Raw genomic sequence first — 9,346 nt, 5'->3', positions numbered from 1 at the left:
CGAATAAACAGTTTACCATCTCAATAATCATGGATCAGTGGAACGGACAAACGCACGCTTAGCCATAAAAATGTTTTATAAAAACAAAGATAGTTTGGTAGCAGCACAAAGGAAGTTGCGACGATTTTATAATTTAGCACGTCATGATGCCGTTCCGTTGAAACACGCGATAAAATGTAGGACTGATAACTTTGAAGAGACTGCATCTGACATCAAGAAGAAACCAGCAGGACGACCAAGAAGTGTGCGTTCTCCGTCGAACATTGATGTTCTGCGCCAGTCTGTCTTACGGAGCCCATGACGTTCAATTCGTAAGCGAGCAGCAGTGCTTGGAATGTCCCGAGAGAGTGTTCGCAAAATTCTTCATCTTGATTTAAAATTTCATCCGTAAAAACTACAGATGGTGCAGCAACTGAAGGACAACGATTACCAGGTACGATTATGATTGTTTCAACAAATGATAACAAAAATAGACAATGATGATGAATTTCTAAGCAAGTTGTGGTTGTTAGATGAGGCACATTTTTATCTCACAGGTTATGTGAATAAACAGAACTACAGTTACTGGGCAAACACAAATCATAATGATGTCAATGAGCGCCCTTCACACGCTATTAAAGAGACAGTATTGTGGTGTTTCATCACATAGGATTATCGGACGATATTTTTTTGCAAATGAACAGGAAAACACTATAACTGTCAATGCCGATCGTTATGCAGAGATGTTACGAACTTTCGTTACGCCTGCATTGAACAACTTTCCAAACGGTCTAGAAGCCTGGTTTCACCAGGACGGATCGACATCACACAATGCACAACAATCAATGGCATATATGCGAGAATTGTTTGGCAACCGTGTGATCTCACGATTCGGTGACATTCCCTGCCCCCTAGATCGCCAGATTTATCCGTTTGTGATTTTGTCTTGTGGAGTTACTTCAAGAGCGAAGTCTACATGGCTCGACCAAGAATCCTGGATGAGTTAAAACAGAACATTCGGGATTCAATTTTCAATATCCCAGCTGAGATGTTGCAGCGGTCAATGAGGAATTTCACCATTGTATTCGTGCAGGGGGACGTAATTTTATTAAAAATGATAAATGACATCAATGTTTCGTAAATGGAAAAGTTGTAAGGATTCAATTACTATGAATACAATTTCTTTCCTTCATCACTTCCAGTTTTGTTGGCTTGTGGAAATGATCCCGCTGTGTCACCCAGTGCTACAGTCGGTAACATGTAACTCTTACTGAAAATATACGGAGAGAGGTACTTTCGCATTTAAGTCATTTTTGGATATTTTATGTCTCTGCTAATAAATCGTCATATATAAGCTGCAAGTATACAGGTACGTATCAATTCCACTAATTAGAAAGCTAGTGAAGGAACGACACTGTGAACGATTTTCTGTCAAAAGACAGGACATTTGCTAATGTTAATTACGCTAATTACGTTTTTAAATCAATCACGATATTAACCAAAACGCATCAAATGACAAGCTGTAGTCGCATGAAGTTGTAATGCCATGCAAATCGTATGATGTAATCAGTTCGCTAATGAGCGCTTCGCTCTCTGAATGCATGGAGTTCAGTTTGTAGCTAATAGACGGCTCTTAGTTGTGTTCTGAAAAGAATCGCAATGCACTGTGTGTCACGTGGCAGCAGATTATAGTAAACAACCAACATGGCAGAGAGGCTAGCTCTTAGTGACGATGATGAGTGTTTACAAAAACTTGTTGATAGTGTTCTTAAAAGTGCTAATGAAGCAAATGATTTGTTTTTCAGTGATTCAGAATTTGAAGAACCTCAAGCAATAGTTTAAGGTGTAATCGAATACCATAATGGAATTGGTGAGTTACACTTTCAAGACCGGAAGAAAGCTCTCTTTCCAGACATGCGTTGAACTGTGGAGCGATATAGAAAGATACTTCTTTCAACATTTCTATTGGTGTATTTGAGCTCCTTCATTATGTATCACAAGCTCAATGGAAAGAGAAACACCTGCTGCACCAACTTCAGGGACAACGTTGCTCTGATCGGAGGAGAACATCAGTGGGTATCGCCTCTGGCAGCTCATTTCCCTGAGTACGTTCTTCCAACTGAGAGAAATCGGTGCCCGTAGGGTTTGTGCTACTAAAGTAGAAAAAGAACTGAAACTGCATGCCATTGTAAGTAGTATTGTGTTGTTCTATATTTGACAGACTGTTTTGAGGTCTAACATACCCAACAATCATACTAGCTGGTATGTAAAACTAGCTGATAGATATCAAACCCGATTTCGCAGCAGTCGGTAAGGTATGTAAATACGATGTCATTGAGTTAATGAAGTGTAACATATAAATATGATAATGTTACTATTTACATATACGAGTACGATCCAACAATATCTCAAGTATGCAAGTGCATAGCGTCAGCTGGAATAAAATCCTTTTGTGTTTTTGGCCACGTAATGTCGATACTATAAAACAACTTTTAAAACTGACGTATCGACCATTTTTCCACTGGCCGTCTATACAGGTATCTGTTACGAGGTAGTGAGATCGGCTCTCACACGACAACTCAAATAGGTCGGTGTCTAGGGAAGATCATCCATAGAAACCAGCAGTTCGTTCCGCCTGATGGAAACCGCTGCAGCGACTGTTGAAACATCTCTGTTAATAGTGAGTTTTGGTTTAGAAACCTCGCGGATTAATGTCCAACAGGATTTTATTCAAATTTCACCCACAGTTTTCTGTGCTAAGTGCACAGAAATTGATTATACTGACGCTAATGTTGTGTCACTTCTGGTCCTAGTCATTGCAACACTGTCGTCCCTCCAGCTTGATACCGTTTCTGATCTGTAGGGTATGCTAGAAAGAAAATCGTGTTGTGCAAATTTTTGTCTTAGGAGACAGAATACTCACACGTAAAATTTTTAAACAGTTTTATTACAAAAGCCACAGTTTAAATATTACCATTTTACAATTCAATATACAGTGAAAACAATTCATGATACTAAAATCCGTAGTCAATGAATACACATGTTTCTCGCAAAACCATCAGAGCTCTCTTCACAGTTGGCAACTAGGGGAGGCACTCGCTTCGATTTGAGAATTATTGAAAGACGATAAAAACGAGCAGTATGTGAAGAATGAAAATTAGAAATGATAATCGAGTAATGACGTACTAGTAGTACACGTAGCATGTAAAACAAAAGACTATTTCAAAGTATCAGAAGCATGTAATGACCAGGGAATAAAAAAGGTTCTATAAGATTTTCCTAAGGATTTACACATAATTTTAGAGCAAAACAACATTTGCTTCTCTGCATCAACGTTACTTTCTGTATTTTTGTCGTAAGAAAAGCCGATAGCTTACAATTAATTTGAAATCTTACGTCTCTATAAAATAGCAGTGGGGTTTAGTGGAGTTAATAAATCAGATACTCCATTGAAATGAGTGGTGCCTAGCTTAAAAGATATCATCTTATTATCAGTTAACGTAAGTACGTGCTGCAGTACGATCGGAGCATATACCCAACGAGATGCGCGTAAGCGCTTTATAATAAAGAACATTCAAGGTACACTCTATGCTGCGTTATATACAGTGTATGTACACTGACTGGAATACATAGTGTAAGTTGAGTGTAGAGAGATAATTAATACCAGAGAATGGATGTAACAGTATACAAACAATTTACGCTTTCAGACCAGGTAAATATAAAAAGGAAATGTACACATCACTAAGTTTTGTATGAAACGATTGACAACAGCGATTTAAATTTATAACATTAGAGAGAATCACCGGAACGAGTTGAGATTGTTCCTGCTTTGTACGATCACAACTAGTTTCGATTTTTACGTCGAACTTCTGGCATAAGGTAGGTATACAGGTTAATTCATTCTGAGTTTTCTGACAGGACACATTGATGAATTTTTTTTAGTAAGGAAGTGTTTAATTCACTGCCGAAAGCAAGATCATTAAGACGAGAAGAAAGTTCGGAAAAGACAAAAGTGTGGTAAGAATCACATAAACAACGGAAAACGTTATTTGAGTAGCTGGATTAGAAATTAAACACCCTGGCAATGCCCAAAGATATTCCGTGATGTATACTTCAAGAAAAATATAAACCGGTTGCTTAACGGTTAATTGGCTCTGAGCACTATGGGACTTAACTTACCTAACTAACCTAAGGACATCACACACATCCATGCCCGAGGCAGGATTCGAACCTGCGACCGTAGTCGTCACGCGGTTCCAGACTATAGCGCCTAGAACCGCTCGGCCACCCCGGCCGGCTAACGGTTTATTGTTGTTCTCCTATCGCTTAACGGTACATTGGCTCTAAGCGCTATGGGACTTAACTTACCTAATTAACCTAAGGACATCACACACATTCATGCCCGAGACAGGATTCCAACCTGCGACCGTAGTGGTCGCGCGGTTCCAGACTATAGCGCCTAGAACCGCTCGACCACCCCGGCCGGCTAACGGTTTATTGTTTATATACATATCTCATTACCAATGAATTCTATTTTTCCTTTCATTTTCGCCAGAATAAAGTCATGGGGCACAAGTTACATGAAGTAAATTTCTGATGAGGGGCGAAATGGCTTAGAAATTTGTTTTGAACCGAACGATTCGTGTTAGGAATCGTGCCTCGCATAGTTACACGACAATCGGGAAACTGATGAATGCTTCAAATATTCGCGTTAAGAGTTTATGGAACAAAGAGAACCTGCCTTGCATGGTACTAGGTCAGATCTTATCGGACACAGCATGTTTGGAGTCATCCTTAGTACACAGAAAGAAATGTATATGCGGTATTGTCAGAATCTGATGACAGGTATTGCCGTTAACCAGAAGGCAATAAATTCAGTTCGCTAATGAACGCTGCGTTGAGCTCTCCATGCCAAACCACACCAAAATAAATCCAATTATCTGGACGCAAGCTCTAATATTTTATGTATGTGGCGACTAAAGCTGACAACAGTAAGCATGGCTAACAATTATTTATGATTAAATGTAATTCCTGTTTGTTTTCGGTATAAAGTGCGTCTGGATCATAATAATTTGTCTCGGTGTATGACATCGTTGAAGCAAGTGGCGCTACAAACATTAACAAACTCTTATTTATGGTCTCCTTATCCGAACCGAACACTATTTTTGACTAACACAGAATCGTAACGGACATCTTTAACGAACCAGTTAACCACAAGTTATAGAAAACAGTCTTTAAGACATTTCTTATGAAATGTGACATAATAAAGGTGTAAATAATATTTCAGTACAAACACATGCTGTCAATAAGAATCAAGCTAAATGTAATGTACATCACAAATTGGCATAGAATTTCCACTACTGAATACCCGTTGATGTAAAAGATAGACGGCGTTGTAGAGTTTCAGACTTACCGGCTAATGCTAACAAGATCTTAGTTCCTTCTGAAAATATGTAAAAATTTCCAAGAGAAGGGAATAAGTGCTCCGTGAAAAACTGTTGATTACATGGCAGTTTAGCCAACATTTTGACGGTATAGTTGTTCATTCTTTTTAATTTTGTTATGATTTCTGTGTTATTAGGCACGATTTTAAATTGAGGGACTGAATGAACAAAACAATATATTTTCACTTGATAAAATTTTATTAATGTCAAAAGTAGAGAAGGTGTTCCATGAAAGTACCAGGATTTTAAAAGTGTTCCTTCAAAGAAAAAGCTTGAGAAGGAAATAACAGAGAATGCCTACAATGTAAAAACAGCTCAAGTTATCTCTAGAGACAGATATTTCGTGTTTATATATCTAATTGCTAATGCTTCGCAAGTCACTACTTATTTTGCTCGATACTCTTTCATTGCTGGATTCTTCGAAAGATAACTTAGACAGCATAACTCATGTTCTTTTTCGTGTGTCATGCAACGTATTTGATGTTTTATCTTCACGTAGTTTACGTAAGACCCATTTTAGGTATTTCAAAAGATCAGTGTAGCCAGATGCTTACAATGACTGGATGTAGTGGAGAATGTATTGGAGCTTACAACTCACGGTGTGGCAAACTAAAGCAGACGGATTCCTGGAGGTTTATTTCCATCTGCTCTGTTAAGTATCCTCCATTTCAGACTATCCCCTAGTTACTGCATACTATTTCTATTGTCGTAACCTACTTTGCGATTTTGAAAGAAGCATTACTTTCAGAAATGCTTTACCTGTGTATATATATAACAATTTTGTAAACTGTGCCGACGATCGTCATACAATTTTTCAACCATAAGGAGTCTCTGTTCTTTCGTTTGAACACAGAACGTTGAAATGCCGCATTAAATTCCTCGATTTTGAGAGCTCGGTTGCTATATAAATACATTCATCTACATATGTCAAACCGGTACCCGGTGTGTTCATTAGACTGATAATCTAGCTTTGTTCGACTAAAGTGTGAAACCATCAGTCATGCGCTGTCTAAGGAATCAGCACAGCATTCCCCTGACGTTGTAGAGGGTACAACTGCCAATAGTGGTATGACACACGCAGTCGTTCTTAGGACCTTTGGTTCTATGAAACATTTGTAACTGAATGCTCCTTTTCCTGGAGGGGACATCCATAGGTAACGCCGATTACGCACGTCTACGTGAAACGATGGTAGTGGTTGTTCAGGTTTGGCGTGGAATGGTCGTATGCAGTCGAGTGACTCCAAAGACTACGTTCAATTTTCAGCTGTTGGTGTAATATGAGTTTAGAAGCTATCCCTCGAATAGCAGAGTAACAGTGACTGATTAATTGATTTATTCGTGGAGGGGGAGCGTAATTACGCATGCAATCAGTGGACAAACCAGTATCGTCAATTTAGTCAGTAGCATCCGTTGACTAGCTGTGACATTATCTGAACAATTATTAAGGCTCCTGTTTTAGTTCGATACTTCACTATTGGAAACCAATACAACAATGGCTAAGTTCAGTGTGAAAGGGACTGAAGTTAACGGCTAACGTGAGAATGGCTGCATCTAATCATTATCAGGAAGTGGGTTATTTACGAGCTTAGTAATCGAAGTAAATGATATCAACTGTTTTCCCTCAAAAGCAACGTTTTCACTTGAACTGAAAACTGATGATTTTAAAATTCTAAAGAAAACAGACACGATGTCGTTTGAGGTAGCTCAGTCATGTTTCGTACGAAGTGTGTAAACCATGTCCGATCGCCTCAGAGGAAGTTGTGTCATAAGAAGACTGAACAAAATGTTGCGGGGTAGGGGGGGGAATGGGTGGGAGAGAGAGAGAGAGAGGGAGAGAGAGATAATAAATATTTTTAAAAGAGTAAACCACCATTTAACTGTGTTTTATTAAATCTATCTTTCGTACTTTCCAGATTTCAGCTTTCATGTCATTATCAAAACAGTGCTAAAAGCTGGAACATGCAAATAGCGATACACATAGCAGCAGTTCTGAAAATTAAAAAAAGATATTAAATGCACGAGGTAGTCACTTACTTGTTAAACCATTATTAAGTCTTACCTGTTAAGGTAGTCAAAGCAGGTAAATAAGGCTAACACATGTCTTTAAGAAGTAACCCGTCAAAGAATGTGGGCTCTAGAAGACATAGTAAACATTATCACACTTGTAAGCTTATATTTGTGATATTTTTTAAAATTTCCAACCTTTTTTGATGTGTGTCTATTTGCATGTTCCAGCTTTTAGCAATGTACTTGATAAAGGATAAAAGCCGAAATCTGGATAGTACAAAAGATAGATATAATAATACAAAGTCAAATGGCGATTTACTCTTTTAAGATGTATTGCATGACTGTGGCTCAACACCATCTAAAACTTTTTACATTAAAAAATCTTTCACGAAATGATAGAAAATCCAACTCAGGGAGCATTTACGAGGTTCTGACTGATGCTACTGTAGAATACAAGTCATGTTTCGTAACCGTTGCTTCAAACACACTCGCCGTTTGACAGGTTTTTACCTCTACTTACGGGATCACCATATATTTACTCATGTCAAAACTACTTCCACTGCTGATTTTAGATGCACGATTCCCACCTTCAAAACATAGACAGTTTGCGATATCAGCGAAATACACTTTTCTATTTTAATTTTCGTAGGAAATAATTCATAGGTTAAACTGTGAATAAAGTGGGGTCGGCAAAGTTAACGTGTGTCACCGATAAAACTATCGATCTTTCGTTTAAAAATCTTGAATGCTTGGTGCTCCACAGGCTTCAGATATTTATTAAAGGACAATATCTATGCACCATTAGCTGTAGTAGAAACGTTTATTTTCCAAAATATGTCACTGTGACAGGAATTTGTAATATGCCACTGGTAATGGATTATAAACCCGAAAATCTATTTTGGCAAATAAATATTTCTAGTTGCAATTCATGGTATTGAGAAGATATCCTTTAATGAACTGCTGTTCGCCAAAGATGCAATTTTTTCCCGATTCTGCAGAGCTGCTGTCCACAGATTATTCAATCTCATGGCTTGTTTTTTTCTGTAAAAACGTTCTCCAAGTTGCCATTTTATCTTTGACCAGACCCTCCCAGCTAGCTGTTCACATTGTCACGCCTCTGCTAGCGTTCGGACGGTTAATAGCAAGGCCCGCTGTGCTGAACAGACTGGATGTGGCTTTTCGGCGGTTTTCCACATACGACTAGGTGAATAGCGGGCTGGTACTCGTGTCGCAACTCAGGCACATGATTCGTTACCATTTCGCAGATCGAAATATTTCACACACTTTCACTTGAATAACATTAGAGACAAACAGGTGAAGTACATGGTTTCCGCTCTGGAGAGGGAGGGGGAATGGAATAGGAAGGGGAAGGGGTGGCGAAAGGTAAAGCATCTGTCCACTCTACTGAGGTTATGTTTTTATGAAAGAACTAGGATTGACAATCATTTGGTTTCTTTATTAACAATTGTGATAAAAATGTTTAATTCCCAATAACATTTCATAAGACCATACGGTGGCAACATCTAGCCATTGTGTGGCCGCCACACGGCGTGGGCTCTTCTCCTAAGAAGTGAAACCGCGTGTCCGGTTGTCACAGCGTTCGGCTCACTGGCTGTGTCGTCCAGTTTGCTTCCAACGCATTTCCTTACTTCGCAATAGCATGTCCATTTTTATCCAACTGCGAGTAATGACCATTCGTATATTTAAGATCAATTAATTACACAGTTCGATGGTGGATCTCAAACTGAACATTGTGAATTTGGATATGTTGGCGGCCGTTCCGAAAAACAGTCGTGTAACACTAAATCACTGAAACTGACAAATCAAGATTAACCTTGCAATCCCGCGAAGAAGCGCGAAAAATGTCAGGAAAATGATGATTCTATCTTTGACAGGGAGTGGTGAACACGCCTTCA

At 38.7% G+C, this 9,346-nt stretch overlaps 1 long non-coding RNA gene across 1 annotated transcript; it reads right to left on the bottom strand.

The window, feature by feature from the left end:
• Positions 1-2,905: 2,905 nt before the first annotated feature.
• Positions 2,906-7,626, bottom strand: LOC126481373 (uncharacterized). Its single transcript, XR_007587549.1, has 2 exons — positions 4,400-7,626; positions 2,906-4,210 (listed from the first exon to the last, which is right to left on the bottom strand). It is a non-coding gene; the product is annotated as an uncharacterized LOC126481373 (long non-coding RNA).
• Between the last annotated feature and the right edge of the window lie 1,720 nt (positions 7,627-9,346).

The sequence above is a fragment of the Schistocerca serialis genome, chromosome 5 (genome assembly GCF_023864345.2).
Source record: "Schistocerca serialis cubense isolate TAMUIC-IGC-003099 chromosome 5, iqSchSeri2.2, whole genome shotgun sequence".
Lineage (NCBI taxonomy): Eukaryota > Metazoa > Arthropoda > Insecta > Orthoptera > Acrididae > Schistocerca > Schistocerca serialis.
The sequence above is the reverse complement of the archived record's forward strand: the minus strand, read 5'-3'. Positions and strand labels throughout refer to the sequence as shown.